Raw genomic sequence first — 13,991 nt, 5'->3', positions numbered from 1 at the left:
TTTTCTTTTTTTACTCTTGTATCTTGTGATTCTTTGTGCAACTGATCTTCCATTCCATTTAACTGGCACCCTGTAATCTACAATTACTACTAAAATGCTGGCCTTTGTTTGCTTGCAGCATCTACAACTACTGAAGACTGCTGCCCTTTATTTGCTTGTAATGTCTACTATTTATAGAAAAACGAAGCGTGGCTCACTTGTAATATACCGGTATACTATTACTACTTCTAACAAAGACTGGCCTCTGCTGGCGTGAGACATCTGTTAATATACAACATTCGAGGTGTTCATTGACATTATTTTTTTCCTTTTTCATAGGGGAATCTCACACGAACGGATTCTAATTGAGGAATCCGAATTTCGCCATCCGCATGGAGGATCCACGGCAAAATGGAAGCCATGAACTTCCGACTTTTCCTTCACACTCGCGGATACGGATGGCGTATTCCATGAATGGAAGAAAAATCGCAGCATGCACTATTTTGCAGCGGAATCCATGCGGACAGCCTCCACTGAAGTCAATGGAGGCGTCCGACCCACAGCCCATATGCACTTAACACTGCACTGCGGGTACCTGTGTCACCACTTAGCGACAGCATGGGAAATACGAGCAATGAAAAAAAACTGTCCTGTTTATGACTGACAGCGAGCAGCCGCAGTCATCTGCAATATAGAGAAATCTGCTATGAAGGGCGAAAGTTGAACAAGTTTGTAAACATACTCTTTTACTTATTTTGCACCAATCTCGAGATAAATTGGGGTAGATTTACTAATAGTTGGACAGCACATCTTTAGATACTGTAGCAATGCAGGGTGGCCCTGACTTATTTGGGTTTGGGCTAATCCGAAGAGCAGCTCCAAGAGGTTCCTGGTCTTCACCGTTTAACCTATTAACACTACGGGTCGTAAGTTTACATCCTGGCTGTGTAGTACTTAGCGCAAGAGGACTTAACGTATGTTCTGTAGACGGCACGGGTTCAGAAGCAATACATTGAATACACTATTTATCCTGCATGGCAAAAACTGTTTAAAAAAAAACCCTAAAAAAACAGAGACAAAATGCTCATTTTGTTCATTTGCCTCCAAACAAATTCAATAAAAGTGATCAAAAAAGCCGTACATACCCTTCAAATTGTACCAATAAAAACTACAGCTCTCATAGAGCTCCATCCATGGAAAAATAATAAAAGGTCATGGGATTTTGAATGCAACGATGTAGAAAATAAAACTTCCCAAAATGCATTTTTATTGTGGAAAAGTGGTATTCGTCGTAATCGTACTGACTGACAGAAAAAAATGTATCAGGTCATTTATTCTGTAGAGAAAAAAAAACAATGGCAGAATTTATGTGTTTTCTCTTCCTGATCTAAAAAAAATAAATAAATAAAAGTTTTAGAATACATTATATGCTCCCAGTTCACACGGGCGCGGGACACACCCATGCCGTGATTTACAATAAGGTGCAGCATACTTAGTTCCAGTGCAGTGTAAGGTGTAATTGGGTAAGTATCGGGTGCTTACCCTCCATAGACTCCTATGGGGTCTGTGGTGCGTAAATGCCCACGGACAGATTTCTGCCGCGTTTCATGCGGCGGAAATCCTCTGTGTTTTCCCGCAGGTAATAGGATCTATTAAACCTAATAACTCAATGTTCATGCTGCAAATTCTACCGCGGAATTCCGCAGCGTAAAAGAAATCGCAGCATGCTCTAATTGCCGCAGAAAAACGCACAACCAGCTTCCATTGTATTCAATGGAAGCCGTCCATCACATGATACTTCCACTGTGAGCACACCGCCCACCGCTGGCCGCGTCATTGCCCACTGCCGACGTGTCATGTGCTGCACTGCGCATGCGCGCCGGCACATCAGACGGGACTCACGCGGCGGATCCGGAGAGGTGAGTAGGTGTCTTTGGGGAATGCCGTGTCAGACTCCATTGCGATATTCCGCTGGCGGAGTCCGCCATGGCCATGGGCATAAGGCCTAACATTGAACATGTTGAGTTTTTTTTCACACACGGAATTTGCGCGCAAAAACGGTGAATGGGTGTGGACCCACTGAAATCAATGGGTTCTATTCTCTGCATATAGCGCACGCAAATAAGTCCGTGTGAATCCGCCCTAAGTGCATTTTGTGAAGCTTGTAAAGGTGGCTCCACACGAGCATATGTGCAATTGCGCATGCCTCTGCGCAACATATTTGCACTATGAAGGAGTCTTTTTTGTGCGCGTATCAATATATTTTACTGTACTTTTCCACGTACAAGGCAGGATTTTTTTGCATGCAAAATACAACCATTCCCTAATTTAAATCACTATTTAGCCTAAGGAGTTCCACATGTGTTACTTTTTCCGCGGAATTGTGCATTTTCTTGCGTATTGCACTTGCACATACGCACTCCTCCCCCTATAGACTGCTGCATTCTGTTTCGCACAAGTGAACAAACCCATTGAAATCAATGGGTTCTATGCACTCCGTTATGATGCGCAGGTTTTGAGTGCGCGAATACGCCTGCGTGCAGTCGGCATTAAAGTAGCCATTTAAAAAAAACGAAAATAAGGTATGAAAACACTATAAATTGGTAAAACAAAAAAAGATCTGTAAAAGTATTCAACCTTTTATGTAAATCTAAGCTGAACTAATAAAAGTACCCCCCAGAACCCACGTTTCCATGTTGTATGAGTACCATAGCTGTTTATGGTGCTTATTGAATGCGACAGGTTCCCTTTAACCACTTTTTAGAGGAATTTGGTCTTTGCTGCTATCTCAGAAGTAGTCTCAGTACAGTGATAGCTGATCCAGATAAAGTTATTACACAAGGGGTAACCTTTGTCCATGTGTGCAAGTGGCTGCATGCAGGGAGTAGAAAAACACATTAGAGTCAATAGAGCTATTCGGACATGAAGATGGTCTACAAAAAAAAAATATAATAAAATCGGTAGAATGTCCTATTCTGGTCTGATTTCTCAGATGACAGTTGCCCATTCTAGTCAATGGGTGCAGATAAAGAAAGAATTGCACAAAGGCTCTAGAAGGGAAAACTGGACCTCCTTCCAAAGACACATAGAAAAAAATTGACACATGAAATATGGATGAAACACGGACAAAACATACGGCTTACAATCATTCCATTTTTTGTGGAACAAAAGAAGACACCCTTATCTAAATTATTCCATGCCCACACAAAGGCCAGTGTGGGGGCCAGTGCCCATATGGCTAGAGGTACTAAGGAAAACAGCAAAGAAACTCCATCATACCCTACACAAGGATGACCATCCGAATACCATATTCCCGGACTCTCTGCTTCTGTGTTACAGGCCACCTCCAAATTTGAGGAACCTTATAATCAGGAGTGCATTTCCCTCCGACACACAAAAAGGAACTTATTCCTGCAAGGTAAGGAGCTGCAAAACCTGCTCACATGTACGGACCGTGGACAGGATACGGATCCCCAACGCACAGCAGGACTATAAGATCCCGGGGACATTCACATATTCCACGTCCGATGTTGTGTACCTGATCCTGTGTAGTGAATGTCCTGTTGGGGGGCTTTATATCGGGGAAATAGGACCAAAACTGAGAGCCAGGATAAGATCTCATCGCCACTCAATTACAGAGGGAAAGAATGAACTACCTGTGGCAAAACATTTTTGTGGTCACAGACACAACATAGAGCAGATGAGAGTTATCATATCAAAAGGGAACTTCAAGTCTCAGCATCACTGAAGAATTTGGGAGTATTAATTTATGGCCATTTTTGGTACCCTCAAAAATGGAATGAACCTCGGAGTGGGGTTCTTGCACCAGTGGAGAATATGAAAGGCCTGAAGGAGGTCAAGAGGGGTGTTCTTAAGGAGAGCGCCCCCGGAGTGTGTGTGAAAACACCTGGGGAGTGAGTGAGTCGGGGAATGGCATTGTCTCTCCACAAGGAGAGCACCCAAAAGTGGTGCTATTCCCAATCATTATTTTACAGACTTTGTAAAAACTCATACATTAATTTAAAGGAATGCTGCTATCCAATAGTTGGCACTGCAGAGGTAATGTTCCATTTTCCTTGTTTGCAGGTCTGAAGTAGAGATTCACTTTCCTTGTCACTGGACTAATTATTTACTGTTATGGTCATCCCTCCCTGGTATTTATCTAAATGCTATTAATCCCAACTTTTCTGTGCCCTCTCACTCTCTGTCTCTGGTATTTATCTAGTGCAAATTAAGTACACCGTGTTCATGCCCTTCCATGTGATCATGTGTATTTATTAAATACATTTGTAGATTTGTTCCATTATGCCTGAGGAAGGACCCTGCACAGGTCCAAAAGCTCGCTATACCATTGTGTATTTTTGTTAGCCATTAAAAGGTATCATATCGACAAGATTACTTGATTTATCTTACTGAAAACAATCACATTTTAGCCATATTGTAGTAACAGAAAAAAGTTCAAATTAGATTAGTCGTCTGGTCAATGCTCCCGGCATATATGTTAATGGTATACTTATCCAACAGTGGGCTCAAGCCATACTAAAAGGATGTCCTTTTTATAATATATACAATATATATATATAGCAAAAAAATATACAGATGTGCCTTTGGCTGACATCCTCAAATCAATTTGCTCCTAATGCAAAGCATCGTGTAACCATATAAACTATCCACAAGAAGCTAATGAAATCGCCAGAGGATCAAGAGTAGTGGTTACCCAGCGTGTAGTAATATCCTCGATGGGGTTATCCATTCTCTAGCAAGCTCCTTCACAATCGTGAACTCAGTGCTCCCAGGAACCGCACTGACTGAGCCATAGTGTCTATGCCCATAATTATTTCTAAGCTCCTCCGAGAAAAACAAAGCATAAATCCGGAAGAAGACAAATAATGGTTTTGATAATAAAACCACAGCAGAAATGATTTACCTTACTTTCCGAAGACAGGCTTGGTGAAAAGCCAATAGAGCTCATCATCAAAAGAACACGAAACTACTATCTAGCATGGTAGGAGCTACAAGAGCCTATGGAGTTTCTTCACTTTGGCGAGTGCTTGGGCTCAGGCAAGGATAAAGGAGAAAATGAATACTGTAGCTCCAAATATTGAGATACCTTGGCGCAGAACGCGCTGCCCGCTGCCAAAGACAAAATGTAACTTATACAGCAATCTAAAGCAGCAACCGAACTTCAGTCATGATATTAAACAAGGGTGACACGTTAAAAACTATCGAAATCAGTATACATTTGTACGTATAAACAAGTGCATATTTTAGCACATTTTAACAAGACTATAGGCAACATCTACATTTATTGCGCAAGAAATCTATGACTCACAGAGCAGAATACACAGCGCTCCCGAAAAAACAAGCATATATTGGCATTCGAGACACAAGTGCAAAAAACTGGCACAATTTTCTTAGAATGAATACAAATAAAGTAAACCTAACTCATCAGTTTATTGAACAACCAGCATACGTAACTAGAGATGAGCGAGCATACTCGCTAAGGACGAATACTCGAGCGAGTATTGTCCTTTTCGAGTACCTGCCTGCTCAAGAGAAAAGATTTGGGTGAAGGCGGGGGTGAGCGGTGGGTTGCGGGAGTGAGCAGGAGGGAGCAGGGGGGAGAGAGAGAGAGAGATCTCCCCCCCCCCCCCCCCGTTCCACCTGCCGGCATCCGAATCTTTTCTCACGAGCGGGCAAGTACTCGAAAAGGACAATACTCGCTCGAGTATTTGACCTTAGCGAGTATGCTTGCTCATCTCTATACGTAACGTGTTACGAGGCAGAATCTGCGATCGTCACCTGCGTGGACGATCCATGGTATTACGCATGAAATGAAAATATAGAACATTCGCGTGTCCGCTCAGATGAGCAGATAGCGATTGCGATTTCGACGAGCGGGTTTAAAATCGCAGCATGCTCTATTTTCGTGTGGAATCCGTACGGACGGCTTCCATTGAAGTCAATGGAGGCTGTCCGACCCGCATACCATGCGCAATTGACAGCATCATTGTCAAGCCATTTAAAAAAAGATCAGTACTGCGCATGATCGGTGGCGAGCATCTGTGGTAATCCGTAATACATAAAGAGAAGTTACAACGGGTTGGCCGGCTGGGATCAGAGCCAGATTCCGCTGCGGGCTCCTGCATGCGGAATCCGACTTGTTTGTGTGCAGCCGGCCTAACAGAAAAAGCCTAACCTGCAGGACTTTGTTTCCATTCAAAATACTAGCGGAATGGAACTTTCCTTTTTGTAACATTGTTGTCAATGGGGGAAACACACGGACATTGTTTTGTTCTTATGAGTTTCTGCTTTCGTTTAACGGATCCATATGATAGAGCTACGTTTGAAACAAACAGGTCCATAAAACACTGACCATAATGCTTATCGAGGGCTAGGATCACACTGCAGGCATTGGTTTCCAGCCATGAAGCTGACCAGAAAATCCTGAAGTGCCAGATCTGGCTTATGCCGGACCTGGATGGTGCCGAAAGGACCCCACTGACTATAATTGGGTCCATTCGAGTTCTGACATGTGTGAAGAAAGTTCCTGGGTGAAAAAGAGGAGCATGCTGTTCTATTGCGTCCAGAATTTCATGCCGATCTGTGCCGGAGGCCCCGAAAGGAGCTTCCAAAGCAGACATGAACCTAGTCTGTTGTAAATGGAAACTATCTATTTTTTGATGGATCCATTTCCTTCAGGCTGTACCGGTTGGACATCAGTTTTTTGGGGGTTTTGAAAAGAAAAAAGACTGATTCATTAATAATGGATAAAAGAACACTGATGTGAACGTACAATGACACATTTTATTTTTTTTACTTTTTTCCAAAATGGATGACTTCTTTTTGTACATCGCTGGTGTCTGAGAAGAGATTATTAAACGGGACGTCATTTATGTTGACTTTAGCCCTTGCTATTGACGTATGTTGGTTATAAATGTGCCCCTCTGATTTTTAGTCTATCTCTTACATTTACTTTAACTTAAAGGGCTATTGCCATCTCAGGAATCCCATTCTAATATGCTCTAAATATCAAAAGAAGCATTAGAAACATATTTCTAAAATGTCCCGTTCTCCGGATATTCTCTACTGTTCCGTCAAGTTGTTTTCCAAAACCAGGCACGTCTGCTATTGAACAGAGGCGGATGGCACTTGCGCACTTGTAACTCTCTTTGGGATCTTCATCTGGATGGCCGGGATCTCTTGAGCGCATGACGTACGGGCATGACCGCCGCTACCACTGTACTCTGTTATTTCTTTCAAGGCCTTCTGCCATAGAAGGCCTTCTGGGCAGAACGAACATCGAGGACTTGTTTGCGCTGCCCAGAAGCCCTCCTAGTGAAAGAAATGGCAGAGTGCAGTGGTAGTGGTGGCCGGACCGGGAACTTGTGTGCATGCGCATCTGAGATCCCGGCCACCCAGATGAAGAATACAGATAGAGTTACAACTGCGCAAGCACTGTTCGCCACTCCTCGATAGCAGAGTTGTCCGCTTCCCCTGGAAATGAGCAGCAAAGAGCTTGACGGAACAATAAAGAATATCAGGAGAATGGGGCATTTTCGAAGTATGTTTCTAATGGGTGAGTGCTTTATTTTGATACTTAGAACACAATAGAATGGGATTCCCAAGATGGGAATACCGCTTTAGGCTTTTTCTTTTTATCAGACAGGGCTTTGTTTCTAGTGTGTTTTATCCTATACTAGCTTACCCGTCGCGCGTTGCTGCGAAGACAGACAGACATACATTCGTTTTTATATATCTAGATAACAACCAATCACAGCGCAGCATTTTTATGTTACCTCAGTGGTATAATATATAACAACCAATCACAGCGCAGCTTTCATGTTACCTCAGCTTTATAATATATAACACCCAATCACAGGACAGCTTATATGTTACCTCAGCAGTATAAAATATAACAACCAATCACAGTGCAGCTTTCATGTTACGTCAGCGGTATAATATATAACAACCAATCACAGCGCAGCTTTCATGTTACGTCAGCAGTAAGAGAAATAACAACCAATCACAGCGCAACTTTTATTCTGCCTCAGCAATAAAAAAAATAGCAACGAATCACAGCGCAGTATTCATTTTACCTCAGCGGTATAATATATAGCAACCAATCACAGCACAGCTTTCAAGTTGCCTCAGCAGTATAATATATAGCAACCAATCACAGCACAGCTTTTATTTTACCTCAGCATTCTCAATATCCAGGAATTGTCTTGTGATACGTTCGGCAGATGCATCATTTTGTAGTTGAACACGCATCCCGTTGCTCGTAATGCCTTTTGCTTTTGTGCTTGAGATGGAAATCAAATGATCTTTGTCTGGGGGGGCATAACTGTCGACGATGCTCGCACGCGCGCGCGCCACCTATCGTAGGATAGATGTACTATGCCAGTAATCTTTCCAGGAATGTACTCAACAACTTCCCATTAACTTTTCCTATTCATGACATAATCAATGCTCGTGCCAAATTTCAAGTTTCTATTACATTGGGAAGCGAGAAAATTCGATTCCGTACGTAAAATTCGGACGCCAATTGTTTTGCGCTTAAAATTGAATAATCGAGTTGGGACCCATTAACTTTTCCTATGTATGACATAATCAATGCTCGTGTCAAATTTCGAGTTTCTATTACATTGGGAAGCGAGAGAATTCGATTCCGTACGTAAAATTTGGACGCTAATTCTTTTGCGCATAGAATTGAATAATCGAGTTGGGACCGATTAGCTTTTCCTATTTATGACATATTCAATGCTCGTGCCAAATTTCGAGTTTCTATGACATTGGGAAGCGAGAAAATTAGTTTCCGTACGTAAAATTTGGACGCTAATTCTTTGGCGCATAGAATTGAATAATCGAGTTGGGACCCATTAGCGTTTCCTATTTATGACATAATCAATGCTTGTGCCAAATTTCAAGTTTCTATGTGAGAAAATTACATTCCGTACGTAAAATTTGGACGCTAATTCTTTTGCGCATTGAATTGAATAATCGAGTTGGGACCCATTAGCTTTTCCTATTTATGACATAATCAATGCTCCTGCCAAATTTCACGTTTCTATTACATTGGGAAGCGAGAAAATTCGATTCCGTACGTAAAATTTGGACGCTAATTCTTTGGCGCATAGAATTGAATAATCGAGCTGGGACTGATTAGCGTTTTCTATTTATGACATATTCAATGCCCGTGCCAAATTTCACGTTTCTATGACATTGGGAAGCGAGAAAATTCGATTCCGTACGTAAAATTTGGACGCTAATTCTTTGGCGCATAGAATTGAATAATCGAGTTGGGACCCATTAGCGTTTCCTATTTATGACATAATCAATGCTCGTGCCAAATTTCAAGTTTCTATGTGAGAAAATTACATTCCGTACATAAAATTTGGACGCTAATTCTTTTGCGCATAGAATTGAATAATCGAGTTGGGACCCATTAGCTTTTCCTATTTATGACATAATCAATGCTCCTGCCAAATTTCACGTTTCTATTACATTGGGAAGCGAGAAAATTAGATTCCGTACGTAAAATTTGGACGCTAATTCTTTGGCGCTTACAATTGAATAATCGAGTTGGGACCCATTAGCTTTTCCTATTTATGACATAATCAATGCTCGTGCCAAATTTCATGTTTCTACGACATTGGGAAGTGAGAGAATTAGTGGCAGTGATGGAAATCGAACGATCTACGTGGGGGGGGGGGCGTAACTGTCGACGACGCTCGCACGCGCGCTATTTATCGTAGGATAGTTGTACTATGCCTATAATCTTCCCAGGAGTGTACTCAACAACTTCCCAAAGTTTCATGGCGATCGGATGAATGGCGTAGTAGCGCATAAAGGACAAACAGACAGACACACACGCACGCAGACAGACAGACATTCAATTTTATATATATAGATGATATAAGTGGAAAAAGCAGAACGACTATAACAATGAATGTCAAGTGTCTTCCTTCTGCCAAATACCGTACAGTAAACAAATTCCTAAAACAATGCTAAAAGTCACTGTACCTTTACCACGAGGTAGGGTAGGAACCTGCTGGGTAATGAAGGTAGGGTAGGAACCTGCTGGGTAATGAACTTGGCTTGTTGAAGTCTTGTCACATGTAAAGACTATGTGAAATTACAGGTTCACACCATTAAAGAGACTGTTCTGTAGCACAGAATTGCCTACACACACGTATATCCAAATGTCTCTTGAGAAAGGCTCCCCTGAGCGGGACTGAAAGATTGCTGGATGGGTAAATACTGTAACGGACATTACTTTTTTCATCAAACTTGATCTGGAGTGCTATCTTTTTTTTATTTACATGTCTACTAGTTATGGTACAATTTAATTCATAGTAGATTATCAAATATTCTGGTTCATGGTACAGTCGCAGTACCTAAAATTACCTTGCAACGGTAGAGACCCTCGGGGCTAGTTCACACGAGCGTCCTTTTGACGCAAAGTAAGGGCGTAAAAAAAAATCACGTCTATTGGAACCAATAGTTTCCTATGGGTTTTCTTCAGGCGAATGATTTTTTTGATGCGCCTAAAAAAATTGCACGTCGGAAGATAGAACATTATTATTTCAACGTCCGACTATCTTTTAAGTCAAAAGATAGGTCATGTCTAGAGATGAGCGACAACGCTCGGATAAAGCAGTTACTCGAGCGAGCATCGCTCTTCTCGAGTAACTGCTTACTGGTCCGAGCAGGCTCAGGTTGGCGGTGGGTGATAGCTACCCCCCGCCCCGCTCACCTCCGCCCCCCGAGCCTGCTCGGACCAGTAAGCAGTTACTCGAGAAGAGCGATGTTCGCTCGAATAACTGCTTTATCCGAGCATGCTCGCTCATCTCTAGTCTTGTCCTATCTTTTCACGGCACAATGCAGCAGACCCCCTTTGACTATAATGGGGTATGCCCACTTAGCACCAAACTGTCCTCTATTTGCAGCCAAACCTGCGACGCAGATATAAAACCGGCCTTTTTTCTCTCCTCCAAAAATGGAACAGAGACGGAAACCCTGAACTGAGCCCCAAAGCAGCCTTTGCTCTTTACTTCTGATAAGACCTAATATTCTTTGTACACTATCAGTAAACATGTAAAAGAAACATATTATTGTTCTACCTTTAACCTTTTCCTTCCAACTGCCTATTTGTACAGTATGAGCTGTAAATTTACTTTGCTAAATTGCAGTGTCTTCCCTTGACTGTGCGCAGGCCCGCACATGGCAGATCTCCCTGCATGCTTCACCGACTCTGACATGCACTAAGACGAGGACTGCAAAATTCTCGCAAATGACTCTTCCACTTCACTTCTGCTCACTATTTCTCACCCCGCAGGTTGCATATAATTGTCCTGATTCATTTCCAAAATTTTGAGGACTGACTCAGTGTAATGGCATTTCACTTTTACCCCCTGGCTGCCTTGCGCTTTCTCCTGTTGTACCGCACACTTCCTTCTATCCCACAGCCAAAGTGACAGATTTAAAGGGTGACACCTGCTGGATGGTTCTCCTCTTTAAAAAGGTAATGGAAAGCGCATGTATCATCAGTGAGTATATATATATATATATATGCGTGTGTGTATATATATATATATATATATATATATATGTGCATGTGTATATATATATATGGGTATATACATATACACATACCTCTACATATATATACATATATACACACACACCTATATATATATACATATATATATACACCTATATATATATATATATCTCAAACTACCTCCCCCCGGATTTGGAGCCCTGTTGCTTTAAGGCGGTGACAGAAGAGACACAGCAGCAGAATGTAAATGGATGTTGAGCGTGTCACGGAAAGGGAGGGCATGGAGGCACAGGCGAGGAGAGCGGGATGCTAGCAGTAAGGCATAGGGAACAGCCCGTATGGAATACACAAAAAAGGGAAAGGTACAAAGATGGGAAGAAACAGGACACAATGCACCCTAGCGCAAACAGGATGGATAGAATGGAATTAACCATTAGTACAGAAAACTAGGGAAAAGAAAAAAAAAAGCAAGAAATGAGGTGTCAAGGAAATGACTGAATAGAGGTAGTAGGTGAGACAGAGCTGTAGGCAAAGCATGAAGAAGAGTGGGAGCGGAGAGAATAAAACAAGGAGGGGGATGAGATATGGAGGCAAGGATGTGCTTCAGCAATAAGGAGAACGGAGAGGGTAAATAGACTTAGCAAGGAGGGCTGAGGAAAGGTAGGAGGAGAGGTGTGCGAGGAAAGAATAACCCAAGGCGAGCATACAAAATAGGACAGCAATGCAAGAAAGAGGCAAGGATCTGGGAAGGAACATGAGAGGTAGTCAAGAAAGGAGGTAATTCATCAACAAGGCACGCAGCGGAAATGGAAAGAGGATGACAATCATCCATGTCTTTATGGGCAAGACAGACTCACGGCATGTATGTTCTAGCAATATGTAGGCAGGCTAAAGATGGAGGGAGTAAGAGAAGGACGCCAAATATGTGCACTGAGAACCGCAGTAAAGCAAGTGATAAAGACATTAGAAAAAGGGAACTGGGGATGCAGAAATCGAGAAAAATATGGAACATATCCCTCCCCGCCACCACCTCTCCAGACAAGAGCCTCTATGTTGCCCCCTCCCCCTTCTAGCACAGAAGCACCCTCTCCCCACCTCTTCTCTCCTGCAGTGAGGGTCTGCGGCTCATTTTCATGTTCACTCATTCACGCCGTTGCCAAGGAAACTGCAGCCTGTCGCGCGCCTCCATTCAGCCCACTTCCCTCCCCCCAACTTTTCAGTAACACTTTCCTGACTGAAGCCTTTCTGCAGCAACAGGCGTGAATGCAGGTGCCGCTCTCTGCATCAACAGGCGGATGATGTGAATGCAGCAACACAGCAAAGAATGCAACAGTGGGGCAAGGACAGTGACTAATATATACATACATATGCCCAAGCTGCCCTTCCAGTAGAATAGGCCATTGTAGCCAGACGCCACCTGCTAACTAGCAACCAAATAGCTTCTAGCAACATTTGGGAAACTACCCTTGCGATAGCGAGCGTCTCCGTTCTACTGGAGCTCACCTTCTGCTTTATGCTCCCCAACCCCAAGAGACAAGTACTGAGTGCCTGGAGAGACTGTAAAGAGCTGCCCTAATGAGCGCTGCCTCAGCCCTGCCTGCATGCGCAATATTTATGTAAATGAGCTGCCTGACCAAGTCTATTCTGCGAGCACAAAGCCCCGATACATCTGTTATACTAATCACCTGATCTATACCTCTGTATATAGGAACGCAGGTGGAAGTCTACAGCTATTACCAAAAAACAATCCCCACCATGTTGCCCACCCCATACGTGACTGCTAACACAGCCGCCGCTGTCAGAGACGTTATAATCGTGATGGCGTACGTCGTAAACTGGCTATATATAAACATTGAGCAATCACGGAAGGTAATTTGGTTGTTTTCTTTAACACGAAAAAATGTACTGAACATCTGCTAAGACAGATCTCCGGAAACGTAACGGCGCCGTTGTCTGCGCGGAGTCTGCCTCAAAGAAATGGAATATGTGATCAACGGCAAATTACTGGAGAAAAGCAGACGCCTCACATACAGAACTACACGCCGGTGTGACTCTACCAATGTTACGTCTTCTAGCGCCCAACAGTATCCTGTGTTAGTCCGCATTTACATAGCTGTGTCCGAGCTGCGCCTGTGAAAATTAGGCGCGCAGCGTGTTAGAAAGCGGTGCTGTTCCACGTTCACGAACATCGCAAGTTTCGTCTGCGAAAAAGGATAACAGGACATGCAGCGGCTCCTTTCACAAAGACCATCGCTTTGTATGAAAATATCGGCGGCGCAAATAATTTCATAGACCATGATGGAGAATAAGGCCATCTGAATGGGCTCTTAGAGTGTTTTCAGGGCTCCTACAGATGAGCATATGCGCAATTGTGCATGTCTCAGCGCAACGCACTAGGAACGAGATTAACAAGTACATTTTAAAGTACTTTTTGCGCAGCAGGGTT

At 43.0% G+C, this 13,991-nt stretch overlaps 1 protein-coding gene across 3 annotated transcripts in view; it reads right to left on the bottom strand.

The window, feature by feature from the left end:
• NLGN3 (neuroligin 3) overlaps positions 1-13,991 on the bottom strand; it is a 146,776-nt gene that overhangs the window by 51,936 nt on the left and 80,849 nt on the right. The window contains exon 1 of one of the 3 annotated variants that reach the window (XM_066580889.1): positions 12,641-12,680. The exons of the other annotated variants lie outside the window; for them this stretch is intronic. The gene's annotated coding sequence lies outside the window, so the exon portion shown is untranslated. Of the gene's footprint in view, positions 1-12,640; positions 12,681-13,991 lie in introns of those variants that run through there. 3 annotated transcript variants of the gene reach the window in all.

This window comes from Eleutherodactylus coqui, chromosome 10, assembly GCF_035609145.1.
Source record: "Eleutherodactylus coqui strain aEleCoq1 chromosome 10, aEleCoq1.hap1, whole genome shotgun sequence".
Taxonomy (NCBI): domain Eukaryota; kingdom Metazoa; phylum Chordata; class Amphibia; order Anura; family Eleutherodactylidae; genus Eleutherodactylus; species Eleutherodactylus coqui.
The sequence above is the reverse complement of the archived record's forward strand: the minus strand, read 5'-3'. Positions and strand labels throughout refer to the sequence as shown.